The sequence below is a fragment of the Astyanax mexicanus genome, chromosome 11 (genome assembly GCF_023375975.1).
Source record: "Astyanax mexicanus isolate ESR-SI-001 chromosome 11, AstMex3_surface, whole genome shotgun sequence".
In the NCBI taxonomy this organism is placed as follows: Eukaryota; Metazoa; Chordata; class Actinopteri; order Characiformes; family Acestrorhamphidae; genus Astyanax; species Astyanax mexicanus.
Genome location: NC_064418.1, coordinates 10005881 through 10027751, shown reverse-complemented (window position 1 = coordinate 10027751; position 21871 = coordinate 10005881). Strand labels below are relative to the sequence as shown.

The window sequence follows — 21871 nt, the reverse complement described above, 5'->3', positions numbered from 1 at the left end:
CACACCTGAAAACAGAGAAGAGAGAGTTAATCTCTGCATTCTGTGGGTATAGCTTTTAGTATAGTGTGCTCACAGTTAGAAATAACTAAGCTGGTAGGACCTCATATAACACCACAAAGCTAAACTGTTCGTACCACATGAAATATTGAAGGTTCTGTAGTTCATAATAAAATATTCATGCTGTGCTTTAACCCTTACTAAGTGAGGGCTACAAGAAGACACTGGAGATACGGACCAATGGTCTGCTCTGAAGATTTGGAACAGTGACAGGAGCTGGCAGACACCAGCATGAATCACACACTCCTAGCTGTGGGAGAGTGAAGAACACTTGGATTCACACCAAATGTAGGAAAATTGGACGAGTGAAGCGTGTGTCCGAGATCACCAGGAAAGTCATTCTGAAAGCTGGGGAGGCAGCGACTGCCTAAAACCCAAATACACAGATGGTGAGCTCAGAGTTTAAAAAGGTGCTTATTTTTATTACTCATTTAAAACAAAGAATTATGTAGGATACAAAAATGCTCCAAACCAAAGCTGTGTTTGTGATCACACTGACCACAGTCAGTTAGAAGCGTTCTACATCAAGTGTTCTACATCACTGCAGGTTTATATATATATATATATATATATATATATATATATATATATATATATACAACCCCTGGCAAAAAGTATGGAATCACCAGTCTTGGATGAGCACTCCTTCAGACATTTCATTCTGTAAAACAAACTCTGATCAAAAACATGATACAATAATAAGGTCATTCCAAAGTGCAACTTGTTGGCTTTCAGGAACACTCAAAGAAATGAAGAAAAAACATTGTGGAAGTCAGTGAATGTTACTTTTATTGACCAACCACAGGGAAAAAAATATGGAATCACTCAATTCTGAGGAAAAAAGTATGGAATCATGAAAAACAGATAAACAAAAGATGATTCAAAATACATCCCTAGTATTTAGTTGCACCACCTTTGGCTTTTATAACGGCTTTCAGTCTCTGAGGCATGGACTTGATGAGTGACAAACAGTATTCTGCATCAATTTGGTGCCAACTCTCTTTGACAGCAGATGCCAGATCAGCTTTGCAGGTCGGAGCCTTCTTGTGGACCATTTTTTTCAATTTCCACCACAGGTTTTCAATTGGGTTGAGATCTGGACTATTTGCAGGCCATGACATCGACTGAATGTGTCTTTCTCCAAGGAATGCCTTCACTGTTTTTGCCCTATGGCACGATGCATTGTCATCTTGGAAAATTATTTCATTATCTCCAAACATCTGTTCAATTGAAGGGATGAGAAAACTGTCCAAAATGTCAATGTAAACTTGTGCATTGATAGAAGAATTAACCACAGTCATCTCCCCAGTGCCTTTGCCTGACATGCAGCCCCATATCATCAAGGACTGTGCAAATTTGGTTGTTTTCTTCAGGCAGGCCTCTTCATAAATCTCACTGGCACCAAACAAAAGTTCCAGCATCATCACCTTGTCCAATGCAGATTCTTGACTCATCACTGAAGATAACTTTCATCCAGTCATCCACAGTCCATGATTGCCTCTCCTTAGCCCACTGCAGTCTTGTTCTTTTATGTTTAGGTGTCAATGATGGTTTTCTTTTAGCTTTCCTGTATTGAAATCCCATTTCCTTTAGGCGATTTCTTACGGTTCAGTCACATACATTGGCTCCAGCTTCTTCCCATTTATGCTTCATCTGTTTAGTTGTACTTTTTCGGTTTTCAAGACAAATGGCCTTAAGTTGCTTGTCTTGACGCTTTGATGTCTTTCTCGGTCTACCAGTACGCTTGGCTTTAACAACCATTCCATGCTGTTTGTATTTGGTCCATATCTTGGATACAGCGGACTGTGAACAACACACATCTTTAGCAACCATGCGTGAAGAGTTACCTTCTTCAAGAAGTTTCACAATCCTCTCTTTTGTTTCAAGAGACATTTCTCTTGTTGGAGCCATGGTTCTTGCCACTCTAATTCGTCCAGCAGCCCTCCAAGGTGTCATGACTGCAGGTGTTTTTAACTGCAGACTAACGAGCAGATCTAATCTGAGGCAGGTGTCCATTTAGGGAAAGGAAATTGACTGGGTGTGTCCTTATTTTCTACCTTCAATTTGAGTGATTCCATACTTTTTTCCTCAGAATTGAGTGATTCCATATTTTTTTCCCTGTGGTTGGTCAATAAAAGTAACATTCACTGACTTCCACAATGTTTTTTCTTCATTTCTTTGAGTGTTCCTGAAAGCCAACAAGTTGCACTTTGGAATGACCTTATTATTGTATCATGTTTTTGATCAGAGTTTGTTTTACAGAATGAAATGTCTAAAGGAGTGCTCATCCAAGACTGGTGATTCCATACTTTTTGCCAGGGGTTGTATATATATATATATATATATATATATATATATATAAACCTGCAGTGATGTAGAACACTTATCAGCTTCCTTCATGTGGTTTTGACAAGCAGTTGAGCTTTGAGGAGCGTGTTCAGAAGCAATGTCACAATTATTCTCTCCATTTTGAGAAAAGCTCTTCCAAAGCCTGTACATACACTCTCTTGTTTCAGCAAATATTTTGCTTTGATATGCTTGGCTGCATGTCAGATGTTTTGTGTTATTTATTTATTTATTTATTTGTAAGGTAATATATATATATATATATATATATATATATATATATATATATATATATATATATATATATATATATATATATATATATTACCTTACAAATAAATAAATAAATTTGTAAGGTAATATATTTATTTAAATAAATTTGTAAGGTTTTATTTATTTATTTGTGAGGTAATATATATACAAATAAATAAATAAATAAATAACACAAAACATCTGACATGCAGCCAAGCATATCAAAGCAAAATATTTGCTGAAACAAGAGAGTGTATGTACAGGCTTTGGAAGAGCTTTTCTCAAAATGGAGAGAATAATTGTGTGACGTTGCTTCTGAACACGTATGTAAACACATTAAACCTGTATAATGTATAATGCATGAAACTGTTTGAGTGACAGACTTTACGTTACTGAGCTGTGCTTGATTCATTACATAAAGCTTTGGATGTAATACTGGCAAACAAAACTAACTAAGCTAAATTATCTCTATAACACAGGCAGTAACTGATAAACTCATGGGAGCTCATTACAAAGAACTATCAAACTGTGAGTAGAGTATTCCTAATGCAGCATTGCCAAATAGCCAGTATGTTCGGAAGAAAAGCGCAGTAACTCGGTTCTAATACATAAGCTCACAGATGCCTTTTGCTGAGCGACATCACCCTTTGGGTGGGGAGAGAGAGCCATCTACCCACCCAGAAAGAGCAAGGCCAATTGTGCTCTCTCAGGACTCCGGCAGCCGATAGCAAGCTACATGAACAGGATTCGAACAAGCGATCGTCTGATCATAGTGGCAGCGCCTTAGTCTGCTGAACCATTCAGAACCATTGACACCAAATTTAATTTTTACTTTTTATTTTCACTAATAATACTCTAAATGGCAGAACTACATATCAGGGTCAAACCTTCATGCCCCCCAGAGTTTTATGCTCAGTTAAAATGAAACTGTAAATGAAACTACCAAGCAAGTTGTTGTTTTTTCACTACAGACGAAAATATTTAGTCTATAAAAAAAATGATTTTAGAGTGTGCATTGCCTCCATGGCTGAAAACAAAAAAACAAATATAAATAAGGGAAAAAAAACTGCATTCACCTATTTAACTACTAGAACTTTCACTACTACAGTTTTCTGAATCTGAACTAATGCTCTATTAGCACACACATATTGTGTAATACACTAAGGTATTCAAACTAATACTGAAACAAAAACAGAAAATAATTCTATTTCTTACATTACTCACTGGGCTGCAGACAGAAGATTAACTGCAGCTCTACAATAACTTTCTGAATACGATTTCAGCAGCAGGCTGTTGTTAAATGAGTGTCAGTCAGCACTTGTCTAAGCTTTAATATGCACTGCATTCATTAGTGTGTGGTAATTCATAAGGCTTATCGATCCCTCTGTGCTTTATGGTGGGGGAAACATAAGCTGCTCAAAATTAGGAAGATCAAATGAACAATTTGACTAAGCTGCATGCAATAAACCTCCTGAGTATACAGAGATAAAGAACATACAGATGAAGACCATGAGAGAAAAAAGTTAGAGACAGAAAGAAAATCAATGCAGTAATATCAGCCTCATGTTCAGGACACAGGGAAGAGGATATTGCAGTCTAGAGAAGTGCGTCACAGTAATCTTCACTCTCGCATTTACCTTCCTGTAATATTGGCCTTTTTTGGACCAGGAGAAAGAGAAAGCTCACATGTAATTACACGCACTGCCATTAAAACAAACTGTAATCAGGCAATGAACTACGTTTAGACATTATTCAAAACCAAAGAAATGGAAAATACAATAGACAGAGAGAAAATGGGAATAAAGCACTTTTGTTGTTTGGCTGGAATAGTAAAAAGACAGTAATTTATACTGAACAATGTCTCTGTTATTTTAGGTGCTATTTCAGTGTTTTTAAGGCCTCCCCCAACCCCAAGCAGCGCGTATACAGAGCCAAGAAAGAGACAACAAACGGCAGGTTTAAGTTCATTATGAAACAAACATATGAAACAAAATTAAGCGTGCAGCAACACAAAATTTGATTTTTTTTTAATGAATCAGCTGTAGCTATATTACTAGCTAGCGTCTGCTCACCAAAAGACTGGCTAAAAACATTTCTCTGTATAAATTTCACGTGACTTCTTTACTAATACATTTAATATAAAGCTCTGGAAAAAAAATAAGAGACCCCTTTAACATTTCTCCAAAATTCCAAATAAAATGTGTCATTTAGAGCATTTAGAAAATGATAATCGGCTGACATAACAAAAAAAGATGCAGAGCTTTCAGACCTCAAGTTCATATTCAGAAAGTTCAGAAAACAATATTTGATGGAATAACCCTGTTTTTTATTCACAGTTATCATGCATCTAGGCATGTTCTCCTCCACTAGTCTTACATACTGCTTTATACTTTATATTATATTAGCTGTATACTAATGTGTGTTGTATATTCAGTGATTCGTCTGATTCTCTGTCCTGCTGACACATTTCAGTTAAGCTGCTTTGCAACAACATCAAAATTAATAAAAATTGCGTTCAGCTTTAAGTCAAATGTTTTATTTTGTTCTGTTTCATCAATGCTCAGTTTATTGCGTCTCTATCTGGATCTCCACGGCTGTAGACGGTGTAGTGAACTGAGTGAAGTTCAGTGCAGCGATTAAGGAGTCTGGCCACAGGGGTTCCAGTACTGGCACTCAGTACAGCGAAACTCTGTGGGTGTGTCAGATCATGTATTAAACACTTTATTGGGACTTGGCGCTAAATACCATAAACAATGACATATTAAAAGTAAAAAAAACTCTGCTGACCTGCAGCAGCACAAAGACCTCATTCCAGACATGCGCTGATCCGTCACTCACAGTAAATCTGTTTCTCTGCAGCCCAGAAACATCAGCTCACCGGAAACACTGAAGAACAAGGGCCTTCATTGGACATCAATTTAGCGCACACACACATACTATTGTATGCGTATACAGGAAACTGTTTATACGACAGGGTGTCCTGAAACAGCAATAATGAGCAGTTCTTCCATCTTTGAGAACGACAGAGCTGAGCAGCACCAGCCTCTGCTTTTTAACACTTCTAGGGTTCTCAAATTGCTGGGTTTAAAACTTAAGTAGAGAAACTCAGGATAAAGTAAAATCAGAGAACTTAGTACTGAGGAAATCTATCTAATATCCATGTATGCTGATCTGTTCAGATGCTACAGAACATCGGAATGAATCTAACATGATTTTATATATATATATATATATATATATATATATATATATATATATATAAAAATGTATTGATTCATTTATTTATTTATAACATCTGTCATTTTAGTGTGGGAGGTTTAGTGTTGGACCAGCCTGGTGGCCAATCTTCACTAACTGCACATTGCACCAGTCGCATATGTGACCAAGACAGCAAGTCTTTGTAATGCATCACGAGCCACGGTATCCAGGATAATGTCAGCATACCACCAAGAAGGACCAACCACATCCAACAGGATTAACTGTGGACGCAAGATTATTATTATACTCCTACTGCAAAAAAACTAATTTTCTTATATAGCAAAACAAAGACACCCAAATTAATCATTTAGTAAGCCAGGTTAAAGTGGATAGCCTCTACTAGAACAGAGCACTACCATTACAATGACTTTAAATATGAATGTGTTGTGTTTTACACTCAACAGATAACAGAAACTCCTATTCGCCTTTCATTCCTAATTTCTTGGGTTAAAGCCTCACCCAGCACAGTTGGAATAGTTTCTCAGGAAGTTCACTCACCCTAGTCAGCAGTTAAACACACCAGTCATTGTCCATGTAATGACTGACTGCTACAGAAAGGAATGTGATTCAGAGAGAATTAGCTGCAAATCTCAGGATTACCCTCCCATCCCTATCTGCAGGAGCAAACTCTGTCTTTATATTTAAACAAACTTGTTGAGATATGACTACAATTTATCTTTCATTTTAATCAGTATGTTCCGTTTTATTGTGTCTGCATGGTCTGAGTAAGTCTCTTGTGTTAAGTCAGTTGATATGGGCTATAAATCGTAGATTATACAAATGAGGTAATTTATGTTGGGAGCTCATTTGTGTTTATGTTGTTGTTATGAGAGCATCTTCAACTTCCACAGCTTAGAAACTATTAACCACTTATGAGAAGATTTGTTTGGTAGTTACACGTTAAATATATGTGCAAGAACATGGCAAGTACTAGTGAAGTTCACATTGTTACAGATTAATTCCAGTAGAGGTTAGGGTTATACCTGTTCCCACACTCACCTGCCATCTGTTTGTCAGGAAACACATGCGAACCCTGACCCCAGTTTGGCCAGTGAAGTTTCCGCTGAGTACCTGAGCACAGGATGATGTCCTGCATCCAGGTGAGAAGAGCTGGCGTCCCAACTGCTCAAATAAACACCAGCCAGTTCTACACACACACACACACACACACACACACACACACACACACACACACACACACACACACACACACATACACTATATACACCGCCTCACACACGAAAATTAGAACTTATTATAGAAGCCACCTGGCTGGACCAGACCCAGCTGAGCACTGCCTTCAAGCTTCAATGCTGCCCACCACACACTCACCCACACACACACACACACATAGGCCTGTAATTAGCACAGACACAGCCCTGCTGCACTTATATCCTTCAAACCAGGAACCAACCCCAGACTGAGCTGCCCCCACTAATCCCATCTTACTGTCAGACTCTCCCACACAGATACCCTCCTGCCTCACCAGCAACCCGCCTGGTTCAGAGTCCAGACAGACATAAAAATATACCAGCCATCAAGATGACATTCGTGATATTTTATTAGATGATTTATTATAAAAGACAATATATCACACACACCCTTAGGTGGCACCCCTGAAATTTCTCCAGATAATAAATTATTCCTCCCAGAAAATTATTGCAATTACATGTTTTCATATACACAGGTTTAATTGCTTTGCGTGTACTGGAACAGCATAAAAATTGAGAGAGAAAAAAAAGCTACATTTTATATAACATATAATATATAATATAATAAAACTGCAAAATGGTTCAAAATTATTGGCACCTTTTTAAAATTGGTGATAAATAATTTAGTGATTACTTTATAAATTTAAAAGTGATTTATGTCACATGTTAGGGTTTTTTAAATGACTGTACTATTTAAATGATATTTTAGTGGCACTTGGTGTTAAAATAGTGTAAAAAGTGGTTTGATTCACAAACCAAAAAATATATATATATTTTTTTTATATTATTTGAACGTAATCATGGACTGTATTGGCTACACTACCCTACGGCCCTTGAATAGGTTAAGATTGTCAACTACAAAATAACTTAATGATGAAAGGTATGTAGAGTTTTTTGCCCCTAATGAAAAGAGTTTATAAAGCTAATACTGCGCCTCAGATGTGTGTTACAGCAGAGAAAGCACACAGAACACAGTAAGAGTAAAATTGAAAAAAAAATTATAATCAGTGCCTGAACATGTTTTTCTCTCTGCAAAAACTCCAGCACACTCTGTTACACACCTATCCACCCTAACTGAGCACACACCAAATTCATGCCCCAAACTGCAACAACAGCAGCACGATTTCCTCATACAGGTTTTTATAGACGGACACAAACACACACTGACCTAATTAAGTAAACCTTCTGCTGAAGCGAGTATGTGACAGGGAGCAGGCTGCATCAGAGAGCTTAACATGGAGTAATGGAGACAGACTGGAGTTTCCTGCTGGCAGAAAGTGAGGAAGAAGTAATGTTCCTTTAGTTCATATGATCACTCCCACTGCTGCTTCAGATCTTAATCAGCCCTCCTACACTTTCAGGACTGGCAGTAACTTCTGTAGTTAACCATTAAAAAACGCTTAACCCTGGGGATTTACACTGGTGAATAATAAGACTCTGCTCTAGTGCATTTAAGGTGGAATTTAAGAGGGAGCAGGAAGCTTTGGGAAAATGCTAACGCTAACTAGTACGGTAAATGCGAGTGAGATATTCTACATTAGCTTACTTATGGTGTTTAAGTAGATTAGCATGATTTAGAAACTCTGAGTGAGAAACGCTAACGTTAGCGTCGCTAAAACTACAGCATGTTTTGGAATTTACCACAATACAATATTGCTCAATTGCCCAGCTCAAGTAAACAGGACTATAAATGTAAGAGGAGCTAATCTAATACATTTAATATTCAAACTAAGATTGATGTGATTTACTTTCCTCTCCAGGCCCTTTAGGCATCTGCTCATCCAAAGTTTCTAAATAAATGTCCTGAATATTTAGCAACTGAATTTATACAGCTAAAAACAGAGAAAACAATATTGTGCTACGGCCTAAATTTCCCCCTAATACATTTCTTATTTTTAGTTTGATACAAAATAATTCTGATATTGAATTAAACAAATGTACAAGATGCAAAAAAAAAAAAAGCGGAAAAAACTGAAATCATTTTTTAAAATAAGAAATGGAAAAAAAAAAATTAAACATATAGATACAAAAAAATCAATATAAAAAAAAAACAATAAATTGATAAAGGAATATAAATGTAAAAATGACGATACAAAAGCTGTTCTATTTATTTATTTATTTATTCATTTATACACTTAATTCAGTTATGCCCCATATACATTTATTTATTTATTTATTTGTTTGTTTTATACCACTCATTTTATTTTACTTTCTTCATTATTTAGTTTTTATTATTTAATGTATTTATTTTCTTATTTTGGCAGATGTGGTCTTCTATATTGTTGAAATGCCACTGAAACAAAGAGGTGAAACTCCCTGTTAATATTGTTGCACTAAAATGAAACTCTTTGGCTGAAACCAAAACCATGCAAATTAAACATTTGCCTGAAGGCCGAATAGTGAGAGTGACAACAGATGGACACGTTTCTGATACGTGAACTTGGGACAAACAAAAAAAACAAATCCTGCCCTTGTAAAAACTGAATGAAAAACAAAGAAATAAAGATTCTTGGTTGTACAGAAAAACACACACCTGTAGTGTGTTCTGTTGATAAAACTAAAATCTAATACATTACTCACTACTATGACACAAGGACTGTGACATACATTCATTTATATATATATATATATATATATATATATATATATATATATATATATATATATATATATATTAACCCATCTGGAAATGTCTTCTCTGTCTAACGCAGGTATATGGTAACAGTCCTACAGTTCAGCCCACATTCACACCTAACCACATTCTGTTTAATCATGTTTTGCTTAAGCACAGTCTGATAAATGACAACTTTCACAAAATATCCACAGCTGATCAGCTTTTCCTCACAGCTCTGCCTCTGTTAATGCAAATGCTTACAAGGTAAACACAACACAGACGAGCGTCTCCTGTAAGAATATCAGCTGGTGGTTAAGGGCGTCTGCTAAATACCTTAAATGTAAATTATGACATTCGGGGAAGCCACCTGTTGGGTTTTCAAATGTATAAAAGCCTCGTTTCGTCTCCAACGTGACGTCAAATCACAAAAACAGAACACTGCAAAACTTGTGTAACAAACCTGCAGCATGTGAAAGCAGGCGTGGGTTATCTGTAGGTTTCCACCCAAGACCTCAGAGTTAAACTAATAGAAAGTTTATTCAGGTCTCGTAAAGTAAAGTTCAGACCTGCTATAATTTTTATAAGTGTAGGTACAGATACAGAGCCTGCACCTTTTAATCAAAGCAGCCGTGGCAGATCATAAAGTCAGGAGTTCGCTGTGGAGCAGGACTATTTATAGCTGTACAGGTCAGGGTTTTGTTACCAGTGCAGAATTTAAGCAGAAGAAGCTATTACTTAAAGTTTGTGAAACTTTGTTCTTGTATTTAGCTAGCATTAGTACATGCTGATGAAAGCCTTTTTGTTCTCCAATTTTTCCTCTCAATGTTTAATTTGTTAACCCCAATTGGAAAAGAGGCAAAAAGAAAAAAACAACAATGAAAACAACAATAAAAATATCACTATAGGGTAAAGTCACAACAATAATGGAAACTTAGCATTAGAATCCCTATGTAATTTGTTTGTTATGTTAGGACTAAGGGCATTTTTTCACCTTTAGTTATTTTAATCTGGTCTTAGATAGTTAACAAGTTGGATTTAGAACTTTTCCCCCTTGGTTTGGTTTGTTTTCACAGAAGAAAAAAAAGGCAAAAAAAGTCACACAAAAATTGGTCACAACAACCCATGTGAGAACATTCTCTAAACTCTCTGGTCAGGTCCCAAAAGCATCTTAGAATTAAGAGTATCTTAAAAATAAAGAGAGAGTTAGAAGTCTAAAGCTTGCTTAAGGAACTGATGCAGTTTGATTTAGTTCTCATCAGAGTGTGAACACTGTATTTATATCTGCACAAACAAATTACACCAAATGTAAAAATAAATTAAAAGCACAGGTGTGAAACCAGTGTGGTATGATCCACTTTGCCATTCTCTCTGGACCTGTAGAGGAAGTATTGTCCCAGTATGCAAATTAACAAATCAGATTTCACTGCACTGATAATGAAAGGTAATCTGACGTTACTCTACTACCTCCTACCATATTAAAAATGGTAATATAATGTGTTTTTATAGCATAAATTACTAAAACTGTGTAGTAATAGTGTTCACACCCAGCACTCTATTTTTTGTTTTTTTTTTGCACTATAACTTTGTGGTCTGCAACTTCCATTTTTTCAATGAAACAACTATGCAGAACAACTTGATTGCAGAAGAGAAGAATGGAACTGCACAATTTGACCTATTGCAACAATGGCATCTAATTCCATTTCCACACTTTAGTTCAGTGTGCTCGTTAGAACTACCTATTCGTATGTATCTGCAGTCTGATTGGCTTCCTCTGAACTTATAAATCAGAGGAAATGAGACTGAACAAAACATATGAATAGGTGTGTCCAAATGCTTTGGTCCACATAGTGAACATGCTGGCAATGTAGCTGCTACGGTTTGGACACATGGTAGCTCCACATGCTGCTTCACTGCAGAAGCACTTGTTCCTTCATTTCGGCCTATGGTGAAAAAATGAGGTATCCCCCCCCCCCCCGCCCAACCTGACCGAGGTAAATTATTACCTGGTGACTGAGTTCTGAGCTCAAGCTGCAAGATTGTAGGCTAATAACTCAGGGTAGTAGTGTCGAGGAACAGCTTAGACAGATGAAAAGGAAAGATTACTGCAGCACATTAATTATAAAATGAAAAAAAAAAACAAAGAAAATTCTTCACCTTGACAGACAGGCATGCATCTGAACTGCCAGCCTGTATGACTGGCATGATGAAATAAGAGTAACATAATAAAAGAAACGCATTTATAGTGTGAAGCACAGAATCAAAAGCTTAAATAGGGCCATACCACTATACAACATTCTGCAACATTCTGATATTTTAGGTTTTTGCGCTTTTGTTCAACTAAGCAGAAGGATCACTCCGCCGCCAGTCGAGTAAATGCATGTCATTAGAACAGCTGTTGTTTTACTGAAACAGCAGCTGGATTGTGGTGAAGATGAACACTGAAATCATGCATGCATGGGAAATTTAGCCACCAAAACAAATGAATGCAAATGGTTAAAAACAGCCCTTCTTGCCAAAAGACTGAAAACACAAGCGGAAAATATGCTAAACCAAAACAGCAAAAAAGCTGCAAAATGCACCATTTCTAAAATCACAAACTCTCTCATAAGCGTAAACTTCATATTTATTCCCCTATTATTGTTTAAGTTTTACATATTAGTGAATGTTGGGGCACAGAAACATGCTCCTGAAAATAGTGATTTTTTTTGTTATTTTTGCAGGCATAGATTTAACATAATCTTTGAATGAGATGTGCATCAGTATGAGTAGTGAGAATTGTCCCCACAGCCTAGAATATGTGTTGTAGGCACAATAAAAAAACAGGCTAAAAGCTAACCCTACCTATTTATTTTGCACAATCAAAAATTGTGCTAAAAATAGTATTTTAGCAATAAGCTGTTGTTAACTATGTGTTGCGTACAAATGATGGCTGCTGCATTCGTCCTGCATCTGTTTGTTGAATCGGTTTTGCAGAACACAAACATTTTATGTGCAGTTGCACCAAATTAGCAGAAAGAAAGGAGAGAGAGAGAAAAAAAAAAAAAGATTACCAGCATCTGTGTTATCAGTCTTTGCCACTACAGAAGCAGAAGCCATTAAGGAAGCATCCAGCAACCATGCATTTACACTAGCAGAAACAGAACCTTTTCTCCAGCTCTTGTTTTCCTGTGTCACATTTGATGCATTATTGCACCTGTACATATGGACAAATCAAAGAAAGTGAACCATGGGAAAAAGAAAAAGATATTGTTGGTGGGTTGATGAGTCACCCCATAGGTTAGCAAGCATGCTAACCAACCACACAACAACATGAGCAGCCACACAAACAAGTGAGCAACTTTCCAGCATCAACGTAGTGGAATACACAGTATTCACACCATAAGATGCACCGGACTATAAGGCACACCATCAATAAACGTCTATTTCCTGGTTTTCCTACAGTCCGATATACTCACCTCTGGACAGAGAAAGAGCTAGTGCTTAGTGCAGCTAGCGGCTAATGCTAATGCTGGTCCAGCAGTTCTAGCCGTGGTTAGCAGCAGGCTACAGGCCGATAATACTAACATCTAAACAGCCAAAAAGCAAACACTAAGCACGGTTAGCAGCTAATGCTAATACTGCTCCAACCTCGGTGCTGGAGAACTAAACTGAATCGCTTTCATTAAGATGTACTTCAGCGGAGTGGCTTTACTGCTTCTTACAACTTGACTGCTAAAATTCATACATAGGGCGCACTGTTAAAAATTAAAGCATTTTAATTGCACCTTATAGTACAAAAAATATGGTATGTAAATAGTTACTAGTGTCTAGATGAAGTTTATCTTGAACCTAAGTCACTGCAATGCCTGACAGTAAACCAGCCAATATTTTGAATACTGTAATAATTTACGTAGTTATCAATACTCAGCATCAATTTACACTCTCCTAAATGAAGCTGTATATTCAGTAAAGCAGCTGAACACAACAGAAACATAGATTTCCACAGATTTCCACCCCAAATTACTTTCACATCATTCTTACTGCTAAGCTGTAATTCAGTGGAACTCAAATCGTCTCCATATCTGATAAACTGAACTGACTGAACTCTTCTGAACGCTGGGAGTGAAGCTCTGAAAGAAAGATTATAGTTCCTGTGAAGCGCAGAGCGACTGGCAGAAGCTGCTGTGGGGTCTAAAGGTTTAAGCAAGTAACCTTTATATAATTGTTCTCTTTAAATTGCAGCCCACAATCTTTTATTTCAAAAATTACAGCGAACATCAGTGCAAACCTACTGATCCGCAGGGCCCTCAGGATAAAGACCAAGACCAAGCCCTTCCTCTAGCAAAGCAAACAGGTCTTAGCATTCACGCTGTGATCACTGTTTTATCCTTAATACAAAAAAATAATGGTTTTACAACTGAGCCTTTCCGGTTAATAACCGGAATCAGTCACTTTCTTTACTATTGTTTTACTTTACTATTATTAAAGTATGATTACTTTACTATTAATTAAAATAGTTATGCAAATTAAAAGAAAAAAAAGGTTGAATTCTTCCAAAAGGTGGAAATGGATGATACGTGGTTATTTATTAGAAGGGCTCAAGTAAAAGATAAAAAAGATAAAAGTCCTTGGGAAGGAACTTATTGATGAACTGAAAAAAATAATTATTTGCTAAAAATGAAACGGAATAAAATTAAACAGGTGCCAGAAGTCTGAATACAGAATGTATTTTTAGGTTTTAATTCATTTTGCCACTTTTTTTTTTTTAACAATGCATAAATTCGAGCCAAAAAATACAATGTACAAATATTTATTGAACACAAAATGTAATTTTTAATTCGCAAAATGACTTAAAACAAATTAGTCAATAATTTTGCCATTTTAGTTATTTTATTATTATTTATTTATTAATATTACTTTAGTTGCCAAATATTCTGTGTAAAAAAACTCTAAATATCGAGTCAATATTAATATTCTTAAAAGCAGTGTATTTTTCCTATTTAATGCATGCAATAAATATGCTGCACATATTTTATATTTTTATAAAAAAAATTTATGGAGTTTCAGCCCAAATAGTACATAAAGCGCTTCCTGTTTGCTGTTCACAAGGTCCAGTTAAAGGGCAGAAAGCGTTTTTAAGTGTTTACTGTGGAAACATTTGAAATGCATCACTACATCGTTCTCACACCCAGAGCAAATGTTTACAAGCTTGTAGTCGGACTCCATTACTCTCCCTTTGTATTCCTCTAATTGAAGTTCATTCAGTGTCAGAGGCGTCTAGAACCTTCGCTTTCAGCAGAACGTATTAGTTTACACTGCTGGCTGCCAGCTCAGAGCTCTGATGTTTAGCCATCATCTCAAATATCGCACCCCTTTTCTCCACAGCCGGAGCTGCCCAGCGCTACGGCCGGCCAATACCCCACTACCCCACACTCCAACTACCCCACACTCCAACTACCCCACACTCCAACTACCCCACATTCACAGATCTCTCTATACAATGTGGATTCAAGACTATGTTCAGACTGCCAGACCAAATCTGATTTGGCTAGATCTTCATTGTATCCAGACTTATTTTTGATATTTTAAACAGCCAGAAACCACATGATTTTTTAGCAAATCAGATCCAAGCATTTATAGGTATTTTTAGGTAGTTAGAAATGTGATTACAATCAGATTTGTTTAGATGTGTGCTGTGCCTGGGTGCTGTAGCTGCTCAAATCAGATTTTAGAGTGTCAATCAATCCGAAAAACCATGACGTCATCAAACCCCGGTTTCCAAAAGCAGGGAAAAAAGTATATTTTATATATATATATATATATATATATATATATATATATATATATATATATATATATATATATATACTTTTTTCCCTGCTTTTATATATATATATATGTGTGTGTATATATATATATATATGTGTGTGTGTGTATATATATATATATATATATATATATATATATATATATATATATATATATATACACACACACACATATATATATATATATATATATATATATATATATATATACATATATACACACACATATGTATATGTATATATATATATATATATATATATATATATATATATATATATATATATATATATATATTGAAGATAAGCATTCTAGTTTGATTCCTTATATAAATATATTTGGTTGAAATATGGTCTTTTTCCAACGATGTATATCACAATATTAAACAATGCAGGGCCCATGACATCACCAGCCCCGCCTGATCAAGAGCACAGTAATCAATATCTGACTCTAACTGAAATAAACCAGGAAAAGTTTCTACCAGGTTTTTTGAGAGCTGCTGTGAGGATTTGATTGCCTTCAGTGACTAGAGTTCTTTAGTGACATCCCACCTCATCCTCATCCCAAACTCCCCAAGTCATCACTAAAGTACTGGATAGAGCTCCATCATACCACAGAACACAGCGTCAGTAGGTTAATGTTTATCTGCCTCAGAGGGTCTGATTCCACTCTGATGCACTACTTCTCTACAGGGACTAGACAAGATGTGTGTAGTGCTGGGCGATATAGGAAAAATCATACCACATTTAAGTATGTTTTTAGTTATTCTTCAAAAAAGATGACAAAATAATATCATTGCTTACTTTCTTCCAACTTTATTTCAAAGTGACATTAAACCAAACTTTCACAAATGAGAATTACTACCTTTCAGTGCAGCAATATATATGTATCCAATGAAAACAGATGAGGTAGATGCAGTAGCTAATTTTTTTTTAAAAAGAACAATCCGTCTCCATTTTTCAGCTCTCATGAGTTTAATAACATAAAGCATGTCGTAAACCGGTGTCCGTCAAATAACGTAAAGCAGAGTCATGTCGCAAAACCAAATTATGAAGCTTTTTTTGCGAAGATTAATTTATTATTACTTATATAAACCGAGTTATGCAAAGTGACCACACCAATACATTTCATCGTAGCCTACTTTATATATATTTGCATGAATAATTGATGAAATTACTGTAGAAACGATAGGGATGATAAGGTAAGTAGCACGATAGACACTTTTCTATCGTTCCCACGATATTTATCATCATATTGCACAGCACTAGCAAACAGACACTGTGTGTGTGTGAATTTGTACATCTTTGTTAGCAATAGCTGCAAATTACAGCATACTTAACATTTCACAAACTTTTGGACATGCAGTTTACCTCACTGAATACCACAGAGAATGCATCAAGCTCAAACTTCTCATCACCCATTTTTCCACGGTCTAGTAAGACCAAAATCTACAAGAGCAACCGACTTTAAACCACCAGGGTGACTGCAGAGCTGTGATAACCCCACGTGCAGTAAACACAGTTCTACTAACTGTTCTGCTTTTATTTCCTTTCACTATGAACTGCACTGTTTACAGGGGTGCGGCGATTATTCACTGTCAGGCGTGAGAGAGTGACTGGTACGGGGTGTGCAGAAACATCTCTGAGTCTTTTATGTTCTCGCTCTTTTGAAGACTGCAGGAACACCCTTTAATGTCCGAGTCAATCATCGGTTTAGCACCCTGTCCTCATCACCATCCAGCACTATTTATACTCCGGCTTCTGGCCAGTGTTCTACTCATAAATCATGAACCATGTTCTAAAATTGGACCACATTCAGCAGCGTTAGGACTCTTAGTATTTTTTGTAATTTAATTCGTACAAAAAATTTCACATGGTCATGATATCGATTACAAAATAATAATAATTAAAATAATAATTATTATAATAATATTTACCTGTACATTGATTATATACATTACATAGTGTCTCATCTGTGTAAGAGGGCGTACACTGCTAGTGAAATGTGCTGTAATATTTTAGGTGTGATTTTTATAAAAAGCCTAATAAGAATGACCAAATACAATATTTGTTAAATAAACAAAACTGCTTATTAAAAGAAATCCCTTTTAAAGATGTATGCTATATTTGATCACATTATTCTTTATTTAATCCACACTTATTTATACAAAACTGTCAGAATGACCCCTATAGTGCTTGTTCTTGTCCTTTATTACTAAAGAAAATAACTACTGGATTACTCATCTCTTTCTGTACTTTTTTTAATATAAACTGATCTATAAAACTGGCCTAAAATCTATGAAAACACAAACACACACACAACTGTTTTTCCAGTGCAGCACAGTGGGGCCAATGTTAACAGTCTATTTTGACAGACAACATCTCTCAAAAAGTGTTATGTGCAACAAAACATAAAAATAAAGGTCCTTTGTAATGGATGCAGGGTCTGAAAGGGTTAAGTTCCAAATTCACGCATGCTTTAATAAATACTCCTGACAAAAACTGATTTTTGTGCAACAATTTCTTCCAGCAGGTCATAATTAGGGTCTCGAAACTCAATTAACCAATGCTTCTGAACTGCAGGCACTTCTACTGAACCATCTGATACGAAACTCATGCAGGCCCCATTTGGCCGGCCTGAATAACGTCTGACAATGCTCCCCCAGCACACAGCACAAATACACTTCTGGTAGTAATTAGACCAAAGTACACAACTGCAGAAGAGAACAAATAGCCCACCATTTGCCCTGAAACAGTTCCTTTCCTGTCCCTCCCTTTATGGGACGTTCTCTAGAGAGAGAGAGGGAGAGAGCTGAACATCAAAGCTGGATTTGGAGGAACTCTTTACTTTGCCTGTGTGAGCTTCATTAGATCAGCCTGCGCTGTAAACCTGTCTGAACCTGCACCTATTGAAAAAGCTGTAACTGCAGGGTGACGCCAGATACATTCATCAACGTGTAGAAATTTGTTTAAACAACCTGAACAGGACCAAGGCCTTTCGGTTAGACAGAATTAGGGCGTGCTAACCTTTTATCTGGATATGATGTTCCAGATCACCGTAAAGGCCACACAGACTGACAGATGAGAGAAGCAAGAGAGAAACAGTAGGAGAACAATTATAGTTTAAGGAAACTTTAAACATTACTTTACCGACACATTCGTTAATTATAGTTAATTACAAAATAACTGCAACTCCATAAATAAATATTTTTTAACAACATAATTAAGTCACAGAACATGTAGTACCACACTTAAGTGTATAATCAGTACAGCAAGTTTCTTTTTTGTTTATTAGTATGTACAACTTAGACATTATTAACCACCGATTTATGGTGTTGCAATGTTTTTTAAGTTTAATGTAATTTATTTATTTATTTATTAGCTTAACCCAATATTTTAGTTTTTTTTTTTGTTTCAGACATCTGAATTTGTCCAAAGGCAATTTATGTATATGTGGACCCGACTTGTTTACTAGTGTGAATTAACCAAACTGTAGCAATTGGAGTTACAATCTTTACTAATAACAAGTGTATTGTGAATAGTGGATAAATCACTCAGGAGTGAGTTTACTACCTAGCAAAAAATAAAGAAAAATAATTATGATATGTAGTAGTACACAATTCATAATCATAGCTAATATCGAAAATAAGAGTTTATAACAGCAGAAATAAGACTGGTAAAGACAGAGTTAGTATTGGATTATTGGTTTGTAATACAGATCGTAGTATTGCTTAAGGCTAAGACTGCTTGCCATTGTGGTTTTCGCTTTGTGTGTGTGTGTGTGTGTGTGTGTGTTTGTGTGTGGTTAAAGGTTTTTTTTCCATCTTCATGCAGTACATGCTAATCTTATGCAGAAACATGGTTCCCCCTAGTAGTAGTAGTAGAAGTAGGTGATTAGCCTTCTGTTTACGTGTAGAGCTGAACTACAAACAGTTTGGCGCCTTGTATGTACATTCATTCACTATACATCAACAATATGGATTAATCCAGCAGATTGAGCTAGATGGACAATTCAGTGTAAAGAGAGCTAAGATAGGAGAGCTAGTTAAATAGCTACCCAAACTTATAAAGGCTATATAAAAATCACAAACTGCCAACTGAGCATATGATACTTCAGTTTCATTCTAAAGATATAAATACACCAACATTTTTAAAACGTTTCAGTTGCTGCCTACATACCATATGAAATCCATCATTTCTTTAGAGTTGTTATCTTTAAAGCAATTGTCCCTTTATGATTCAAATATGCCCAGCTGGCACACAACCGATCTTGATGTTGAAATGTGGTCGAAATATGGTTGAAGTAATGTCTGTTTTTAGTTCAATTTAATGTTAAATGTTAAAATTGGTGTTGACGTTTTAACATTGGCACCAATTCTTTATCATACCTGGGGATATGTTCATGTTTTATTTGTTTTACTGTTGCATTTTTGAGATCAATTGTTGAATCAGATTGGTAGTGGTGGGTAACATTCTTTATACTCTGTAGCTTTACTACAGTGATGCAAGTTTATTGTTAAAATTAAGTTAATTATAGGTTAGCATTTTCTAGTTTCTAGTATTGTGTTTGTCTTTGTACAGTTCCTACTTCTCAGAGATGTACGTTCAGAGAGAGATATAAAAAACGGAAAAATAAAATTGTTGTCTGGTATGGTTTATTGGATGTTGAACGTAAGACATTGAAACAATGTTGCCATATAAATTCACTTTTAAAAGGTCAACACCAAATCCAATGTTAATTCAACCATAACATCAACACCAAATCCAAGGATGATTTAACCATAACATGTTGATTTAAAGTTAAACTGACTATTCTCATGGTATCGCTGTAGCTGTGATATTTTAGTGGTTACTACTACTTATTCATTATCATAAATCAATCAGAGCTAATATATCAATTGAGTTTACAATACTAAACACAGAATTACAGAGATCTGAAATGTAATATTTACTAGTAAAGAGTATTACTAGTAAAGAGAATTGCAACACTGTTTTTTGATACAGATTGTAGTAAGTTATTGTTTTAAGGTCAAACTGCTTTCCATAATGTTTTTTTTTTCTGTGTGTGTGTGTGTATGGTTACATGCTGTACATGCTAATCTAATGCAGAAGCATGGTTCCACTATTAGCAGCAGTACTACAGTACTACAGTAGTAGTGGGTGATTAGCCTTCTATTTACTTGTAGAGCTAAACTCACCATACAGCAACAGTATGGATTAATCCAGTAGAGAATAGCAGGACAAAACATGGAGAGAAAACCGATAACCTAGCTAACAAGCTACACAATCACATATAAGCGGTATATATATATGTATATAACTTATATAAATTAGGAGCATGTGCACAGAGAGGGTCTCAGCAGCAGCAACAGCAGCTCGGAGTAGCCGTTAGTATTTATTATTCCTGAATCCGGGATGAATCCGAAACTAAACACGGACTCAGCCCAGCGGACCGGGTTAAATGTGGAGTGTATATATATGCTGTGCAGTCTGGTGGGTTTTAGCTATAGTGTGAATCCCAAAGCCAAACCAGCGCTACGGAGCTCGCTTGTGTTCAGAGCGGGCGCGCGAGGCTGCATTGTTTAGGCACGAGCTGTGTTTATAGCCGGGCGCGAGCTAAGAAAACGGGGGGGAAAGCGAACAGCGGAATGCATGTAGGCTAATGCAGTTAATGCAGCTAATACATGTAATGCACGTTTCTCGCCGACCCAAAATAAGGCTGGAGCCAGGCTCGATATTTAGCGTTTCACCACAGAACACAGAAGCACAACAAAGCAGATCTCTACAGCAGAGTCCGCGCTCACCCACAGCGTTTCATTCCTGCAGAAAAGACCACGAACAGCAGCAGCGTGTTTCAACCTACCTGAGATATCAGCCCGCGGTCATTGTTCTCTGAGACGCGCGAGACTCCTCATCTCAATCTGCTGTTAGCGTTTTCACCGCACGCGCACACAAACACACACGCGCTCGCTCGCTCGCGCGTGCATGCTATAAGCAACAGCCTGAGATAGATGCTTGTAAAGGCAGCTCGTTCCTCCTGTCTCTCCCCTCCCTCTTGCTTGCTTGCTTGCTTGCTTGCTTTCTCTTTCTCTTTCTCTCTCTCTCTCTCTCTCTCTCTCAGAGAAAGACAGAGCAGCTCCAGCTCTGGTAGAGGGGGAGGAGATGGTGGAGACCCTGACCAGCAGCGGGCGCTAATCCCTTTACCGCTTCACCCAGAGATTACAGGCTCGAGAAATAGCATTAAACCTGACCTTGCTCAGTGTAGACTTGTCTGTACACAACTTGTCTGTTAATAATGTGTCTTATACTGTATATCGTCGTTGTCCAAT

General features: G+C 36.5%; 1 protein-coding gene across 3 annotated transcripts in view; it reads right to left on the bottom strand.

The window, feature by feature from the left end:
- st6gal2a (ST6 beta-galactosamide alpha-2,6-sialyltranferase 2a) overlaps window positions 1-21665 on the bottom strand; it is a 62357-nt gene extending 40692 nt beyond the window's left edge. For all 3 annotated transcript variants that reach the window (XM_022680513.2, XM_022680511.2, XM_022680512.2), the window contains exon 1: window positions 21406-21665. The gene's annotated coding sequence lies outside the window, so the exon portion shown is untranslated. The remainder of the gene's footprint in view (window positions 1-21405) is intronic.
- Between the last annotated feature and the right edge of the window lie 206 nt (window positions 21666-21871).